Source organism: Mytilus californianus, unplaced genomic scaffold (genome assembly GCF_021869535.1).
Source record: "Mytilus californianus isolate M0D057914Y unplaced genomic scaffold, xbMytCali1.0.p SCAF_57, whole genome shotgun sequence".
NCBI lineage: Eukaryota > Metazoa > Mollusca > Bivalvia > Mytilida > Mytilidae > Mytilus > Mytilus californianus.
The window spans coordinates 1,077,027-1,091,627 of NW_026262709.1; the positions used below are offsets into that span (position 1 = coordinate 1,077,027).

General features: G+C 38.0%; 31 non-coding genes across 31 annotated transcripts; 20 read left to right on the top strand and 11 right to left on the bottom strand.

Annotated features, from left to right (window-relative positions):
* Positions 1 to 44: 44 nt before the first annotated feature.
* On the bottom strand, positions 45 to 116 carry Trnad-guc (transfer RNA aspartic acid (anticodon GUC)). Its single transcript has one exon. It is a non-coding gene; the product is annotated as a tRNA-Asp (tRNA).
* Positions 117 to 420: 304 nt separating this feature from the next.
* On the top strand, positions 421 to 512 carry Trnay-gua (transfer RNA tyrosine (anticodon GUA)). Its single transcript is given in 2 exon segments — positions 421 to 457; positions 477 to 512. It is a non-coding gene; the product is annotated as a tRNA-Tyr (tRNA).
* A 330-nt stretch (positions 513 to 842) lies between these two features.
* Positions 843 to 915, top strand: Trnaa-agc (transfer RNA alanine (anticodon AGC)). Its single transcript has one exon. It is a non-coding gene; the product is annotated as a tRNA-Ala (tRNA).
* Positions 916 to 1,420: 505 nt separating this feature from the next.
* Positions 1,421 to 1,492, bottom strand: Trnad-guc (transfer RNA aspartic acid (anticodon GUC)). Its single transcript has one exon. It is a non-coding gene; the product is annotated as a tRNA-Asp (tRNA).
* A 304-nt stretch (positions 1,493 to 1,796) lies between these two features.
* On the top strand, positions 1,797 to 1,888 carry Trnay-gua (transfer RNA tyrosine (anticodon GUA)). Its single transcript is given in 2 exon segments — positions 1,797 to 1,833; positions 1,853 to 1,888. It is a non-coding gene; the product is annotated as a tRNA-Tyr (tRNA).
* A 330-nt stretch (positions 1,889 to 2,218) lies between these two features.
* Trnaa-agc (transfer RNA alanine (anticodon AGC)) lies at positions 2,219 to 2,291 on the top strand. Its single transcript has one exon. It is a non-coding gene; the product is annotated as a tRNA-Ala (tRNA).
* Positions 2,292 to 2,796: 505 nt separating this feature from the next.
* On the bottom strand, positions 2,797 to 2,868 carry Trnad-guc (transfer RNA aspartic acid (anticodon GUC)). The gene has a single exon. It is a non-coding gene; the product is annotated as a tRNA-Asp (tRNA).
* Positions 2,869 to 3,172: 304 nt separating this feature from the next.
* Positions 3,173 to 3,264, top strand: Trnay-gua (transfer RNA tyrosine (anticodon GUA)). Its single transcript is given in 2 exon segments — positions 3,173 to 3,209; positions 3,229 to 3,264. It is a non-coding gene; the product is annotated as a tRNA-Tyr (tRNA).
* Positions 3,265 to 3,594: 330 nt separating this feature from the next.
* Positions 3,595 to 3,667, top strand: Trnaa-agc (transfer RNA alanine (anticodon AGC)). Its single transcript has one exon. It is a non-coding gene; the product is annotated as a tRNA-Ala (tRNA).
* A 505-nt stretch (positions 3,668 to 4,172) lies between these two features.
* On the bottom strand, positions 4,173 to 4,244 carry Trnad-guc (transfer RNA aspartic acid (anticodon GUC)). The gene has a single exon. It is a non-coding gene; the product is annotated as a tRNA-Asp (tRNA).
* A 307-nt stretch (positions 4,245 to 4,551) lies between these two features.
* Trnay-gua (transfer RNA tyrosine (anticodon GUA)) lies at positions 4,552 to 4,643 on the top strand. The gene is given in 2 exon segments: positions 4,552 to 4,588; positions 4,608 to 4,643. It is a non-coding gene; the product is annotated as a tRNA-Tyr (tRNA).
* Positions 4,644 to 4,973: 330 nt separating this feature from the next.
* Trnaa-agc (transfer RNA alanine (anticodon AGC)) lies at positions 4,974 to 5,046 on the top strand. Its single transcript has one exon. It is a non-coding gene; the product is annotated as a tRNA-Ala (tRNA).
* Positions 5,047 to 5,551: 505 nt separating this feature from the next.
* On the bottom strand, positions 5,552 to 5,623 carry Trnad-guc (transfer RNA aspartic acid (anticodon GUC)). Its single transcript has one exon. It is a non-coding gene; the product is annotated as a tRNA-Asp (tRNA).
* A 304-nt stretch (positions 5,624 to 5,927) lies between these two features.
* Trnay-gua (transfer RNA tyrosine (anticodon GUA)) lies at positions 5,928 to 6,019 on the top strand. The gene is given in 2 exon segments: positions 5,928 to 5,964; positions 5,984 to 6,019. It is a non-coding gene; the product is annotated as a tRNA-Tyr (tRNA).
* Positions 6,020 to 6,349: 330 nt separating this feature from the next.
* Trnaa-agc (transfer RNA alanine (anticodon AGC)) lies at positions 6,350 to 6,422 on the top strand. Its single transcript has one exon. It is a non-coding gene; the product is annotated as a tRNA-Ala (tRNA).
* Positions 6,423 to 6,927: 505 nt separating this feature from the next.
* On the bottom strand, positions 6,928 to 6,999 carry Trnad-guc (transfer RNA aspartic acid (anticodon GUC)). The gene has a single exon. It is a non-coding gene; the product is annotated as a tRNA-Asp (tRNA).
* A 304-nt stretch (positions 7,000 to 7,303) lies between these two features.
* Trnay-gua (transfer RNA tyrosine (anticodon GUA)) lies at positions 7,304 to 7,395 on the top strand. The gene is given in 2 exon segments: positions 7,304 to 7,340; positions 7,360 to 7,395. It is a non-coding gene; the product is annotated as a tRNA-Tyr (tRNA).
* Positions 7,396 to 7,725: 330 nt separating this feature from the next.
* On the top strand, positions 7,726 to 7,798 carry Trnaa-agc (transfer RNA alanine (anticodon AGC)). Its single transcript has one exon. It is a non-coding gene; the product is annotated as a tRNA-Ala (tRNA).
* A 505-nt stretch (positions 7,799 to 8,303) lies between these two features.
* Positions 8,304 to 8,375, bottom strand: Trnad-guc (transfer RNA aspartic acid (anticodon GUC)). Its single transcript has one exon. It is a non-coding gene; the product is annotated as a tRNA-Asp (tRNA).
* A 304-nt stretch (positions 8,376 to 8,679) lies between these two features.
* Positions 8,680 to 8,771, top strand: Trnay-gua (transfer RNA tyrosine (anticodon GUA)). Its single transcript is given in 2 exon segments — positions 8,680 to 8,716; positions 8,736 to 8,771. It is a non-coding gene; the product is annotated as a tRNA-Tyr (tRNA).
* A 330-nt stretch (positions 8,772 to 9,101) lies between these two features.
* Trnaa-agc (transfer RNA alanine (anticodon AGC)) lies at positions 9,102 to 9,174 on the top strand. Its single transcript has one exon. It is a non-coding gene; the product is annotated as a tRNA-Ala (tRNA).
* Positions 9,175 to 9,679: 505 nt separating this feature from the next.
* Trnad-guc (transfer RNA aspartic acid (anticodon GUC)) lies at positions 9,680 to 9,751 on the bottom strand. The gene has a single exon. It is a non-coding gene; the product is annotated as a tRNA-Asp (tRNA).
* Positions 9,752 to 10,055: 304 nt separating this feature from the next.
* On the top strand, positions 10,056 to 10,147 carry Trnay-gua (transfer RNA tyrosine (anticodon GUA)). Its single transcript is given in 2 exon segments — positions 10,056 to 10,092; positions 10,112 to 10,147. It is a non-coding gene; the product is annotated as a tRNA-Tyr (tRNA).
* A 330-nt stretch (positions 10,148 to 10,477) lies between these two features.
* On the top strand, positions 10,478 to 10,550 carry Trnaa-agc (transfer RNA alanine (anticodon AGC)). The gene has a single exon. It is a non-coding gene; the product is annotated as a tRNA-Ala (tRNA).
* A 505-nt stretch (positions 10,551 to 11,055) lies between these two features.
* Positions 11,056 to 11,127, bottom strand: Trnad-guc (transfer RNA aspartic acid (anticodon GUC)). Its single transcript has one exon. It is a non-coding gene; the product is annotated as a tRNA-Asp (tRNA).
* A 304-nt stretch (positions 11,128 to 11,431) lies between these two features.
* On the top strand, positions 11,432 to 11,523 carry Trnay-gua (transfer RNA tyrosine (anticodon GUA)). Its single transcript is given in 2 exon segments — positions 11,432 to 11,468; positions 11,488 to 11,523. It is a non-coding gene; the product is annotated as a tRNA-Tyr (tRNA).
* A 330-nt stretch (positions 11,524 to 11,853) lies between these two features.
* Positions 11,854 to 11,926, top strand: Trnaa-agc (transfer RNA alanine (anticodon AGC)). The gene has a single exon. It is a non-coding gene; the product is annotated as a tRNA-Ala (tRNA).
* Positions 11,927 to 12,431: 505 nt separating this feature from the next.
* Positions 12,432 to 12,503, bottom strand: Trnad-guc (transfer RNA aspartic acid (anticodon GUC)). Its single transcript has one exon. It is a non-coding gene; the product is annotated as a tRNA-Asp (tRNA).
* A 304-nt stretch (positions 12,504 to 12,807) lies between these two features.
* Trnay-gua (transfer RNA tyrosine (anticodon GUA)) lies at positions 12,808 to 12,899 on the top strand. The gene is given in 2 exon segments: positions 12,808 to 12,844; positions 12,864 to 12,899. It is a non-coding gene; the product is annotated as a tRNA-Tyr (tRNA).
* Positions 12,900 to 13,229: 330 nt separating this feature from the next.
* On the top strand, positions 13,230 to 13,302 carry Trnaa-agc (transfer RNA alanine (anticodon AGC)). Its single transcript has one exon. It is a non-coding gene; the product is annotated as a tRNA-Ala (tRNA).
* A 505-nt stretch (positions 13,303 to 13,807) lies between these two features.
* On the bottom strand, positions 13,808 to 13,879 carry Trnad-guc (transfer RNA aspartic acid (anticodon GUC)). Its single transcript has one exon. It is a non-coding gene; the product is annotated as a tRNA-Asp (tRNA).
* Positions 13,880 to 14,601: the final 722 nt, after the last annotated feature.

Sequence of the window (14,601 nt, forward strand, 5' to 3'; positions counted from 1 at the left end):
CAATTAAAAAAATGAAAATTCAAAGCCAAGTAAAAAATAATGTCCTCCCCGGCGGGGAATCGAACCCCGGTCTCCCGCGTGACAGGCGGGGATACTAACCACTATACTACCGAGGACTTAGTGACGTCCACCATTTTTAGGTACTTAATATTCACTGCTATCTTGTTACTATATTGAACGCATCCGCAAATTCATAGTATTGATTGCTGTAGGCGATATGTTAAGCGCAACCGATCCGTCATTCTACTTTTTTGTTCTCGCTACTACTCTTGCTAATTGAATTATCTAAATGAATTATCGCCCCTCCTTCCCCTAATAATGTTTCAGATCCTATTGATGGTGCTTTTTGGTTTTTATTACTAAATGTCCTATACACCCAAATACGTATAAATCATAAATTTTAACCATTTGCATACAGACCCCGTGATAGCTCAGTTGGTAGAGCGGAAGACTGTAGTGGAATAAGAAAATCTGACATCTTTAGGTCGGTGGTTCGACTCCGCCTCACGGGATATTTTTTGGCCCTATTTTACTCTGAAATATTACCATTGTTCAAGAATTTTTAGCGAAAGCACATTAGCGACTTTTTATGCATGTATGACGTTTCAACCTTATGCATTTTTTGCGACTGACCGCCATAGCATTAGTAGGCATACCACTTAATTGTCCTAAATCTAAATATATTTTAGTTAGATCTTTGATTTCTTTTTCCGTGATCACTTAGTTCTCACTGTCTACAAATATAGCTCTCGAGGCTAGTCGGGACTGTAGTTAGAACCGCTAAAATGATTGAATGACACCTGTACGCATAAAGGCGTTATTTAATGAAACAGTAACCATCAGGGGGACTAGCTCACATGGTAGAGCGCTCGCTTAGCATGCGAGAGGTACCGGGATCGATGCCCGGGTCCTCCATTTATTTTTGAATATCGCCAACACTCAATTTTTCTGTAGTTTTTCAGCATTGAAAATGAAGAGAGTCAGATATGAACGAAATAGGGAATTGTGTCGTTTCGAGTATAATGCCCTGTGCTTACACGAATCCTTCAATCATTGAGATTCTCGTGTTTTTTTTAATGTAATTTGTTCGTTCCCTCTATTTCTATCGTCACATTCGGGATGTATAATAAAAATGTGTAATCTGTCGTGTAGGATCAATGATGCAATGATAGTCGGATTTAGTAAATCTAAGCGCCTTTTTACAAATATGCGCATGAATGCAAATGAATACACGTATTCGAATGTTTGGAAAGTGTTCAAAACTTAACTCATCGTCTGTTGAAATGAACTGGAGATGCTACGGCATTAGCAATATGAAAATTGGTTTCAAACCCTTACGTAAGGAGTATCCGGTGTAACTATACCGGTCAAATTGACAATTAAAAAAATGAAAATTCAAAGCCAAGTAAAAAATAATGTCCTCCCCGGCGGGGAATCGAACCCCGGTCTCCCGCGTGACAGGCGGGGATACTAACCACTATACTACCGAGGACTTAGTGACGTCCACCATTTTTAGGTACTTAATATTCACTGCTATCTTGTTACTATATTGAACGCATCCGCAAATTCATAGTATTGATTGCTGTAGGCGATATGTTAAGCGCAACCGATCCGTCATTCTACTTTTTTGTTCTCGCTACTACTCTTGCTAATTGAATTATCTAAATGAATTATCGCCCCTCCTTCCCCTAATAATGTTTCAGATCCTATTGATGGTGCTTTTTGGTTTTTATTACTAAATGTCCTATACACCCAAATACGTATAAATCATAAATTTTAACCATTTGCATACAGACCCCGTGATAGCTCAGTTGGTAGAGCGGAAGACTGTAGTGGAATAAGAAAATCTGACATCTTTAGGTCGGTGGTTCGACTCCGCCTCACGGGATATTTTTTGGCCCTATTTTACTCTGAAATATTACCATTGTTCAAGAATTTTTAGCGAAAGCACATTAGCGACTTTTTATGCATGTATGACGTTTCAACCTTATGCATTTTTTGCGACTGACCGCCATAGCATTAGTAGGCATACCACTTAATTGTCCTAAATCTAAATATATTTTAGTTAGATCTTTGATTTCTTTTTCCGTGATCACTTAGTTCTCACTGTCTACAAATATAGCTCTCGAGGCTAGTCGGGACTGTAGTTAGAACCGCTAAAATGATTGAATGACACCTGTACGCATAAAGGCGTTATTTAATGAAACAGTAACCATCAGGGGGACTAGCTCACATGGTAGAGCGCTCGCTTAGCATGCGAGAGGTACCGGGATCGATGCCCGGGTCCTCCATTTATTTTTGAATATCGCCAACACTCAATTTTTCTGTAGTTTTTCAGCATTGAAAATGAAGAGAGTCAGATATGAACGAAATAGGGAATTGTGTCGTTTCGAGTATAATGCCCTGTGCTTACACGAATCCTTCAATCATTGAGATTCTCGTGTTTTTTTTAATGTAATTTGTTCGTTCCCTCTATTTCTATCGTCACATTCGGGATGTATAATAAAAATGTGTAATCTGTCGTGTAGGATCAATGATGCAATGATAGTCGGATTTAGTAAATCTAAGCGCCTTTTTACAAATATGCGCATGAATGCAAATGAATACACGTATTCGAATGTTTGGAAAGTGTTCAAAACTTAACTCATCGTCTGTTGAAATGAACTGGAGATGCTACGGCATTAGCAATATGAAAATTGGTTTCAAACCCTTACGTAAGGAGTATCCGGTGTAACTATACCGGTCAAATTGACAATTAAAAAAATGAAAATTCAAAGCCAAGTAAAAAATAATGTCCTCCCCGGCGGGGAATCGAACCCCGGTCTCCCGCGTGACAGGCGGGGATACTAACCACTATACTACCGAGGACTTAGTGACGTCCACCATTTTTAGGTACTTAATATTCACTGCTATCTTGTTACTATATTGAACGCATCCGCAAATTCATAGTATTGATTGCTGTAGGCGATATGTTAAGCGCAACCGATCCGTCATTCTACTTTTTTGTTCTCGCTACTACTCTTGCTAATTGAATTATCTAAATGAATTATCGCCCCTCCTTCCCCTAATAATGTTTCAGATCCTATTGATGGTGCTTTTTGGTTTTTATTACTAAATGTCCTATACACCCAAATACGTATAAATCATAAATTTTAACCATTTGCATACAGACCCCGTGATAGCTCAGTTGGTAGAGCGGAAGACTGTAGTGGAATAAGAAAATCTGACATCTTTAGGTCGGTGGTTCGACTCCGCCTCACGGGATATTTTTTGGCCCTATTTTACTCTGAAATATTACCATTGTTCAAGAATTTTTAGCGAAAGCACATTAGCGACTTTTTATGCATGTATGACGTTTCAACCTTATGCATTTTTTGCGACTGACCGCCATAGCATTAGTAGGCATACCACTTAATTGTCCTAAATCTAAATATATTTTAGTTAGATCTTTGATTTCTTTTTCCGTGATCACTTAGTTCTCACTGTCTACAAATATAGCTCTCGAGGCTAGTCGGGACTGTAGTTAGAACCGCTAAAATGATTGAATGACACCTGTACGCATAAAGGCGTTATTTAATGAAACAGTAACCATCAGGGGGACTAGCTCACATGGTAGAGCGCTCGCTTAGCATGCGAGAGGTACCGGGATCGATGCCCGGGTCCTCCATTTATTTTTGAATATCGCCAACACTCAATTTTTCTGTAGTTTTTCAGCATTGAAAATGAAGAGAGTCAGATATGAACGAAATAGGGAATTGTGTCGTTTCGAGTATAATGCCCTGTGCTTACACGAATCCTTCAATCATTGAGATTCTCGTGTTTTTTTTAATGTAATTTGTTCGTTCCCTCTATTTCTATCGTCACATTCGGGATGTATAATAAAAATGTGTAATCTGTCGTGTAGGATCAATGATGCAATGATAGTCGGATTTAGTAAATCTAAGCGCCTTTTTACAAATATGCGCATGAATGCAAATGAATACACGTATTCGAATGTTTGGAAAGTGTTCAAAACTTAACTCATCGTCTGTTGAAATGAACTGGAGATGCTACGGCATTAGCAATATGAAAATTGGTTTCAAACCCTTACGTAAGGAGTATCCGGTGTAACTATACCGGTCAAATTGACAATTAAAAAAATGAAAATTCAAAGCCAAGTAAAAAATAATGTCCTCCCCGGCGGGGAATCGAACCCCGGTCTCCCGCGTGACAGGCGGGGATACTAACCACTATACTACCGAGGACTTAGTGACGTCCACCATTTTTAGGTACTTAATATTCACTGCTATCTTGTTACTATATTGAACGCATCCGCAAATTCATAGTATTGATTGCTGTAGGCGATATGTTATTAAGCGCAACCGATCCGTCATTCTACTTTTTTGTTCTCGCTACTACTCTTGCTAATTGAATTATCTAAATGAATTATCGCCCCTCCTTCCCCTAATAATGTTTCAGATCCTATTGATGGTGCTTTTTGGTTTTTATTACTAAATGTCCTATACACCCAAATACGTATAAATCATAAATTTTAACCATTTGCATACAGACCCCGTGATAGCTCAGTTGGTAGAGCGGAAGACTGTAGTGGAATAAGAAAATCTGACATCTTTAGGTCGGTGGTTCGACTCCGCCTCACGGGATATTTTTTGGCCCTATTTTACTCTGAAATATTACCATTGTTCAAGAATTTTTAGCGAAAGCACATTAGCGACTTTTTATGCATGTATGACGTTTCAACCTTATGCATTTTTTGCGACTGACCGCCATAGCATTAGTAGGCATACCACTTAATTGTCCTAAATCTAAATATATTTTAGTTAGATCTTTGATTTCTTTTTCCGTGATCACTTAGTTCTCACTGTCTACAAATATAGCTCTCGAGGCTAGTCGGGACTGTAGTTAGAACCGCTAAAATGATTGAATGACACCTGTACGCATAAAGGCGTTATTTAATGAAACAGTAACCATCAGGGGGACTAGCTCACATGGTAGAGCGCTCGCTTAGCATGCGAGAGGTACCGGGATCGATGCCCGGGTCCTCCATTTATTTTTGAATATCGCCAACACTCAATTTTTCTGTAGTTTTTCAGCATTGAAAATGAAGAGAGTCAGATATGAACGAAATAGGGAATTGTGTCGTTTCGAGTATAATGCCCTGTGCTTACACGAATCCTTCAATCATTGAGATTCTCGTGTTTTTTTTAATGTAATTTGTTCGTTCCCTCTATTTCTATCGTCACATTCGGGATGTATAATAAAAATGTGTAATCTGTCGTGTAGGATCAATGATGCAATGATAGTCGGATTTAGTAAATCTAAGCGCCTTTTTACAAATATGCGCATGAATGCAAATGAATACACGTATTCGAATGTTTGGAAAGTGTTCAAAACTTAACTCATCGTCTGTTGAAATGAACTGGAGATGCTACGGCATTAGCAATATGAAAATTGGTTTCAAACCCTTACGTAAGGAGTATCCGGTGTAACTATACCGGTCAAATTGACAATTAAAAAAATGAAAATTCAAAGCCAAGTAAAAAATAATGTCCTCCCCGGCGGGGAATCGAACCCCGGTCTCCCGCGTGACAGGCGGGGATACTAACCACTATACTACCGAGGACTTAGTGACGTCCACCATTTTTAGGTACTTAATATTCACTGCTATCTTGTTACTATATTGAACGCATCCGCAAATTCATAGTATTGATTGCTGTAGGCGATATGTTAAGCGCAACCGATCCGTCATTCTACTTTTTTGTTCTCGCTACTACTCTTGCTAATTGAATTATCTAAATGAATTATCGCCCCTCCTTCCCCTAATAATGTTTCAGATCCTATTGATGGTGCTTTTTGGTTTTTATTACTAAATGTCCTATACACCCAAATACGTATAAATCATAAATTTTAACCATTTGCATACAGACCCCGTGATAGCTCAGTTGGTAGAGCGGAAGACTGTAGTGGAATAAGAAAATCTGACATCTTTAGGTCGGTGGTTCGACTCCGCCTCACGGGATATTTTTTGGCCCTATTTTACTCTGAAATATTACCATTGTTCAAGAATTTTTAGCGAAAGCACATTAGCGACTTTTTATGCATGTATGACGTTTCAACCTTATGCATTTTTTGCGACTGACCGCCATAGCATTAGTAGGCATACCACTTAATTGTCCTAAATCTAAATATATTTTAGTTAGATCTTTGATTTCTTTTTCCGTGATCACTTAGTTCTCACTGTCTACAAATATAGCTCTCGAGGCTAGTCGGGACTGTAGTTAGAACCGCTAAAATGATTGAATGACACCTGTACGCATAAAGGCGTTATTTAATGAAACAGTAACCATCAGGGGGACTAGCTCACATGGTAGAGCGCTCGCTTAGCATGCGAGAGGTACCGGGATCGATGCCCGGGTCCTCCATTTATTTTTGAATATCGCCAACACTCAATTTTTCTGTAGTTTTTCAGCATTGAAAATGAAGAGAGTCAGATATGAACGAAATAGGGAATTGTGTCGTTTCGAGTATAATGCCCTGTGCTTACACGAATCCTTCAATCATTGAGATTCTCGTGTTTTTTTTAATGTAATTTGTTCGTTCCCTCTATTTCTATCGTCACATTCGGGATGTATAATAAAAATGTGTAATCTGTCGTGTAGGATCAATGATGCAATGATAGTCGGATTTAGTAAATCTAAGCGCCTTTTTACAAATATGCGCATGAATGCAAATGAATACACGTATTCGAATGTTTGGAAAGTGTTCAAAACTTAACTCATCGTCTGTTGAAATGAACTGGAGATGCTACGGCATTAGCAATATGAAAATTGGTTTCAAACCCTTACGTAAGGAGTATCCGGTGTAACTATACCGGTCAAATTGACAATTAAAAAAATGAAAATTCAAAGCCAAGTAAAAAATAATGTCCTCCCCGGCGGGGAATCGAACCCCGGTCTCCCGCGTGACAGGCGGGGATACTAACCACTATACTACCGAGGACTTAGTGACGTCCACCATTTTTAGGTACTTAATATTCACTGCTATCTTGTTACTATATTGAACGCATCCGCAAATTCATAGTATTGATTGCTGTAGGCGATATGTTAAGCGCAACCGATCCGTCATTCTACTTTTTTGTTCTCGCTACTACTCTTGCTAATTGAATTATCTAAATGAATTATCGCCCCTCCTTCCCCTAATAATGTTTCAGATCCTATTGATGGTGCTTTTTGGTTTTTATTACTAAATGTCCTATACACCCAAATACGTATAAATCATAAATTTTAACCATTTGCATACAGACCCCGTGATAGCTCAGTTTGTAGAGCGGAAGACTGTAGTGGAATAAGAAAATCTGACATCTTTAGGTCGGTGGTTCGACTCCGCCTCACGGGATATTTTTTGGCCCTATTTTACTCTGAAATATTACCATTGTTCAAGAATTTTTAGCGAAAGCACATTAGCGACTTTTTATGCATGTATGACGTTTCAACCTTATGCATTTTTTGCGACTGACCGCCATAGCATTAGTAGGCATACCACTTAATTGTCCTAAATCTAAATATATTTTAGTTAGATCTTTGATTTCTTTTTCCGTGATCACTTAGTTCTCACTGTCTACAAATATAGCTCTCGAGGCTAGTCGGGACTGTAGTTAGAACCGCTAAAATGATTGAATGACACCTGTACGCATAAAGGCGTTATTTAATGAAACAGTAACCATCAGGGGGACTAGCTCACATGGTAGAGCGCTCGCTTAGCATGCGAGAGGTACCGGGATCGATGCCCGGGTCCTCCATTTATTTTTGAATATCGCCAACACTCAATTTTTCTGTAGTTTTTCAGCATTGAAAATGAAGAGAGTCAGATATGAACGAAATAGGGAATTGTGTCGTTTCGAGTATAATGCCCTGTGCTTACACGAATCCTTCAATCATTGAGATTCTCGTGTTTTTTTTAATGTAATTTGTTCGTTCCCTCTATTTCTATCGTCACATTCGGGATGTATAATAAAAATGTGTAATCTGTCGTGTAGGATCAATGATGCAATGATAGTCGGATTTAGTAAATCTAAGCGCCTTTTTACAAATATGCGCATGAATGCAAATGAATACACGTATTCGAATGTTTGGAAAGTGTTCAAAACTTAACTCATCGTCTGTTGAAATGAACTGGAGATGCTACGGCATTAGCAATATGAAAATTGGTTTCAAACCCTTACGTAAGGAGTATCCGGTGTAACTATACCGGTCAAATTGACAATTAAAAAAATGAAAATTCAAAGCCAAGTAAAAAATAATGTCCTCCCCGGCGGGGAATCGAACCCCGGTCTCCCGCGTGACAGGCGGGGATACTAACCACTATACTACCGAGGACTTAGTGACGTCCACCATTTTTAGGTACTTAATATTCACTGCTATCTTGTTACTATATTGAACGCATCCGCAAATTCATAGTATTGATTGCTGTAGGCGATATGTTAAGCGCAACCGATCCGTCATTCTACTTTTTTGTTCTCGCTACTACTCTTGCTAATTGAATTATCTAAATGAATTATCGCCCCTCCTTCCCCTAATAATGTTTCAGATCCTATTGATGGTGCTTTTTGGTTTTTATTACTAAATGTCCTATACACCCAAATACGTATAAATCATAAATTTTAACCATTTGCATACAGACCCCGTGATAGCTCAGTTGGTAGAGCGGAAGACTGTAGTGGAATAAGAAAATCTGACATCTTTAGGTCGGTGGTTCGACTCCGCCTCACGGGATATTTTTTGGCCCTATTTTACTCTGAAATATTACCATTGTTCAAGAATTTTTAGCGAAAGCACATTAGCGACTTTTTATGCATGTATGACGTTTCAACCTTATGCATTTTTTGCGACTGACCGCCATAGCATTAGTAGGCATACCACTTAATTGTCCTAAATCTAAATATATTTTAGTTAGATCTTTGATTTCTTTTTCCGTGATCACTTAGTTCTCACTGTCTACAAATATAGCTCTCGAGGCTAGTCGGGACTGTAGTTAGAACCGCTAAAATGATTGAATGACACCTGTACGCATAAAGGCGTTATTTAATGAAACAGTAACCATCAGGGGGACTAGCTCACATGGTAGAGCGCTCGCTTAGCATGCGAGAGGTACCGGGATCGATGCCCGGGTCCTCCATTTATTTTTGAATATCGCCAACACTCAATTTTTCTGTAGTTTTTCAGCATTGAAAATGAAGAGAGTCAGATATGAACGAAATAGGGAATTGTGTCGTTTCGAGTATAATGCCCTGTGCTTACACGAATCCTTCAATCATTGAGATTCTCGTGTTTTTTTTAATGTAATTTGTTCGTTCCCTCTATTTCTATCGTCACATTCGGGATGTATAATAAAAATGTGTAATCTGTCGTGTAGGATCAATGATGCAATGATAGTCGGATTTAGTAAATCTAAGCGCCTTTTTACAAATATGCGCATGAATGCAAATGAATACACGTATTCGAATGTTTGGAAAGTGTTCAAAACTTAACTCATCGTCTGTTGAAATGAACTGGAGATGCTACGGCATTAGCAATATGAAAATTGGTTTCAAACCCTTACGTAAGGAGTATCCGGTGTAACTATACCGGTCAAATTGACAATTAAAAAAATGAAAATTCAAAGCCAAGTAAAAAATAATGTCCTCCCCGGCGGGGAATCGAACCCCGGTCTCCCGCGTGACAGGCGGGGATACTAACCACTATACTACCGAGGACTTAGTGACGTCCACCATTTTTAGGTACTTAATATTCACTGCTATCTTGTTACTATATTGAACGCATCCGCAAATTCATAGTATTGATTGCTGTAGGCGATATGTTAAGCGCAACCGATCCGTCATTCTACTTTTTTGTTCTCGCTACTACTCTTGCTAATTGAATTATCTAAATGAATTATCGCCCCTCCTTCCCCTAATAATGTTTCAGATCCTATTGATGGTGCTTTTTGGTTTTTATTACTAAATGTCCTATACACCCAAATACGTATAAATCATAAATTTTAACCATTTGCATACAGACCCCGTGATAGCTCAGTTGGTAGAGCGGAAGACTGTAGTGGAATAAGAAAATCTGACATCTTTAGGTCGGTGGTTCGACTCCGCCTCACGGGATATTTTTTGGCCCTATTTTACTCTGAAATATTACCATTGTTCAAGAATTTTTAGCGAAAGCACATTAGCGACTTTTTATGCATGTATGACGTTTCAACCTTATGCATTTTTTGCGACTGACCGCCATAGCATTAGTAGGCATACCACTTAATTGTCCTAAATCTAAATATATTTTAGTTAGATCTTTGATTTCTTTTTCCGTGATCACTTAGTTCTCACTGTCTACAAATATAGCTCTCGAGGCTAGTCGGGACTGTAGTTAGAACCGCTAAAATGATTGAATGACACCTGTACGCATAAAGGCGTTATTTAATGAAACAGTAACCATCAGGGGGACTAGCTCACATGGTAGAGCGCTCGCTTAGCATGCGAGAGGTACCGGGATCGATGCCCGGGTCCTCCATTTATTTTTGAATATCGCCAACACTCAATTTTTCTGTAGTTTTTCAGCATTGAAAATGAAGAGAGTCAGATATGAACGAAATAGGGAATTGTGTCGTTTCGAGTATAATGCCCTGTGCTTACACGAATCCTTCAATCATTGAGATTCTCGTGTTTTTTTTAATGTAATTTGTTCGTTCCCTCTATTTCTATCGTCACATTCGGGATGTATAATAAAAATGTGTAATCTGTCGTGTAGGATCAATGATGCAATGATAGTCGGATTTAGTAAATCTAAGCGCCTTTTTACAAATATGCGCATGAATGCAAATGAATACACGTATTCGAATGTTTGGAAAGTGTTCAAAACTTAACTCATCGTCTGTTGAAATGAACTGGAGATGCTACGGCATTAGCAATATGAAAATTGGTTTCAAACCCTTACGTAAGGAGTATCCGGTATAACTATACCGGTCAAATTGACAATTAAAAAAATGAAAATTCAAAGCCAAGTAAAAAATAATGTCCTCCCCGGCGGGGAATCGAACCCCGGTCTCCCGCGTGACAGGCGGGGATACTAACCACTATACTACCGAGGACTTAGTGACGTCCACCATTTTTAGGTACTTAATATTCACTGCTATCTTGTTACTATATTGAACGCATCCGCAAATTCATAGTATTGATTGCTGTAGGCGATATGTTAAGCGCAACCGATCCGTCATTCTACTTTTTTGTTCTCGCTACTACTCTTGCTAATTGAATTATCTAAATGAATTATCGCCCCTCCTTCCCCTAATAATGTTTCAGATCCTATTGATGGTGCTTTTTGGTTTTTATTACTAAATGTCCTATACACCCAAATACGTATAAATCATAAATTTTAACCATTTGCATACAGACCCCGTGATAGCTCAGTTGGTAGAGCGGAAGACTGTAGTGGAATAAGAAAATCTGACATCTTTAGGTCGGTGGTTCGACTCCGCCTCACGGGATATTTTTTGGCCCTATTTTACTCTGAAATATTACCATTGTTCAAGAATTTTTAGCGAAAGCACATTAGCGACTTTTTATGCATGTATGACGTTTCAACCTTATGCATTTTTTGCGACTGACCGCCATAGCATTAGTAGGCATACCACTTAATTGTCCTAAATCTAAATATATTTTAGTTAGATCTTTGATTTCTTTTTCCGTGATCACTTAGTTCTCACTGTCTACAAATATAGCTCTCGAGGCTAGTCGGGACTGTAGTTAGAACCGCTAAAATGATTGAATGACACCTGTACGCATAAAGGCGTTATTTAATGAAACAGTAACCATCAGGGGGACTAGCTCACATGGTAGAGCGCTCGCTTAGCATGCGAGAGGTACCGGGATCGATGCCCGGGTCCTCCATTTATTTTTGAATATCGCCAACACTCAATTTTTCTGTAGTTTTTCAGCATTGAAAATGAAGAGAGTCAGATATGAACGAAATAGGGAATTGTGTCGTTTCGAGTATAATGCCCTGTGCTTACACGAATCCTTCAATCATTGAGATTCTCGTGTTTTTTTTAATGTAATTTGTTCGTTCCCTCTATTTCTATCGTCACATTCGGGATGTATAATAAAAATGTGTAATCTGTCGTGTAGGATCAATGATGCAATGATAGTCGGATTTAGTAAATCTAAGCGCCTTTTTACAAATATGCGCATGAATGCAAATGAATACACGTATTCGAATGTTTGGAAAGTGTTCAAAACTTAACTCATCGTCTGTTGAAATGAACTGGAGATGCTACGGCATTAGCAATATGAAAATTGGTTTCAAACCCTTACGTAAGGAGTATCCGGTATAACTATACCGGTCAAATTGACAATTAAAAAAATGAAAATTCAAAGCCAAGTAAAAAATAATGTCCTCCCCGGCGGGGAATCGAACCCCGGTCTCCCGCGTGACAGGCGGGGATACTAACCACTATACTACCGAGGACTTAGTGACGTCCACCATTTTTAGGTACTTAATATTCACTGCTATCTTGTTACTATATTGAACGCATCCGCAAATTCATAGTATTGATTGCTGTAGGCGATATGTTAAGCGCAACCGATCCGTCATTCTACTTTTTTGTTCTCGCTACTACTCTTGCTAATTGAATTATCTAAATGAATTATCGCCCCTCCTTCCCCTAATAATGTTTCAGATCCTATTGATGGTGCTTTTTGGTTTTTATTACTAAATGTCCTATACACCCAAATACGTATAAATCATAAATTTTAACCATTTGCATACAGACCCCGTGATAGCTCAGTTGGTAGAGCGGAAGACTGTAGTGGAATAAGAAAATCTGACATCTTTAGGTCGGTGGTTCTACTCCGCCTCACGGGATATTTTTTGGCCCTATTTTACTCTGAAATATTACCATTGTTCAAGAATTTTTAGCGAAAGCACATTAGCGACTTTTTATGCATGTATGACGTTTCAACCTTATGCATTTTTTGCGACTGACCGCCATAGCATTAGTAGGCATACCACTTAATTGTCCTAAATATAAATATATTTTAGTTAGATCTTTGATTTCTTTTTCCGTGATCACTTAGTTCTCACTGTCTACAAATATAGCTCTCGAGGCTAGTCGGGACTGTAGTTAGAACCGCTAAAATGATTGAATGACACCTGTACGCATAAAGGCGTTATTTAATGAAACAGTAACCATCAGGGGGACTAGCTCACATGGTAGAGCGCTCGCTTAGCATGCGAGAGGTACCGGGATCGATGCCCGGGTCCTCCATTTATTTTTGAATATCGCCAACACTCAATTTTTCTGTAGTTTTTCAGCATTGAAAATGAAGAGAGTCAGATATGAACGAAATAGGGAATTGTGTCGTTTCGAGTATAATGCCCTGTGCTTACACGAATCCTTCAATCATTGAGATTCTCGTGTTTTTTTTAATGTAATTTGTTCGTTCCCTCTATTTCTATCGTCACATTCGGGATGTATAATAAAAATGTGTAATCTGTCGTGTAGGATCAATGATGCAATGATAGTCGGATTTAGTAAATCTAAGCGCCTTTTTACAAATATGCGCATGAATGCAAATGAATACACGTATTCGAATGTTTGGAAAGTGTTCAAAACTTAACTCATCGTCTGTTGAAATGAACTGGAGATGCTACGGCATTAGCAATATGAAAATTGGTTTCAAACCCTTACGTAAGGAGTATCCGGTATAACTATACCGGTCAAATTGACAATTAAAAAAATGAAAATTCAAAGCCAAGTAAAAAATAATGTCCTCCCCGGCGGGGAATCGAACCCCGGTCTCCCGCGTGACAGGCGGGGATACTAACCACTATACTACCGAGGACTTACCCAGCAAACACAAAAACATCTTTAAAATGTTTTTAAAATGTTGTGTCTAATGTCATGAAAATATCACAGAAAAACGTGAGAAAAACATTAAATGTATGGTAGAATAAATATCGCTAAAACGTTTTCTAATATATTTCCTAAAATATTTGCATAATATAATTAAAATGTTGTAAAGAAATATCATGATAATGTGAAAAACAATGGCGTATAAAACATTTTGATAATCTTTTAAAAAATATTTTCTGAACGTTTGAAAAACATCATGAACATCAAATAATGTTATAAAAATGTTTTTTGGATGTTTTCTTGCAAGTGAGACTGTGCCTAAAAAATGTTTTCAAAATGTTTTAAGAAGATGTTTTTGGTTGATATCTAGATCCTATCAATATAAAAATTTCTGTACTTTTGATTGAGTTTCCTGCTTTTTTAAATAACAAATCATTAGTTAAATTAATTTATACACAGTGATTAATTCTATATACAAACAAGAATAAATCAGTTGTTTTGCTAAGCATATGAAATTCACAATTCAAAGTCTTTAAAAACAAGAAGTATCTACAAATTTTGACACATCCAAAATGGCAGACACAACTCATCATGGTCAAGCCACTTACCAAATATGAAGTGATTCTGTTCATTAGCATTACTAATTAAAGTAATGAAAAATTTGAGAACATTCAACATTTTGAAATACAATGTATAAGCAAACAGGAAACA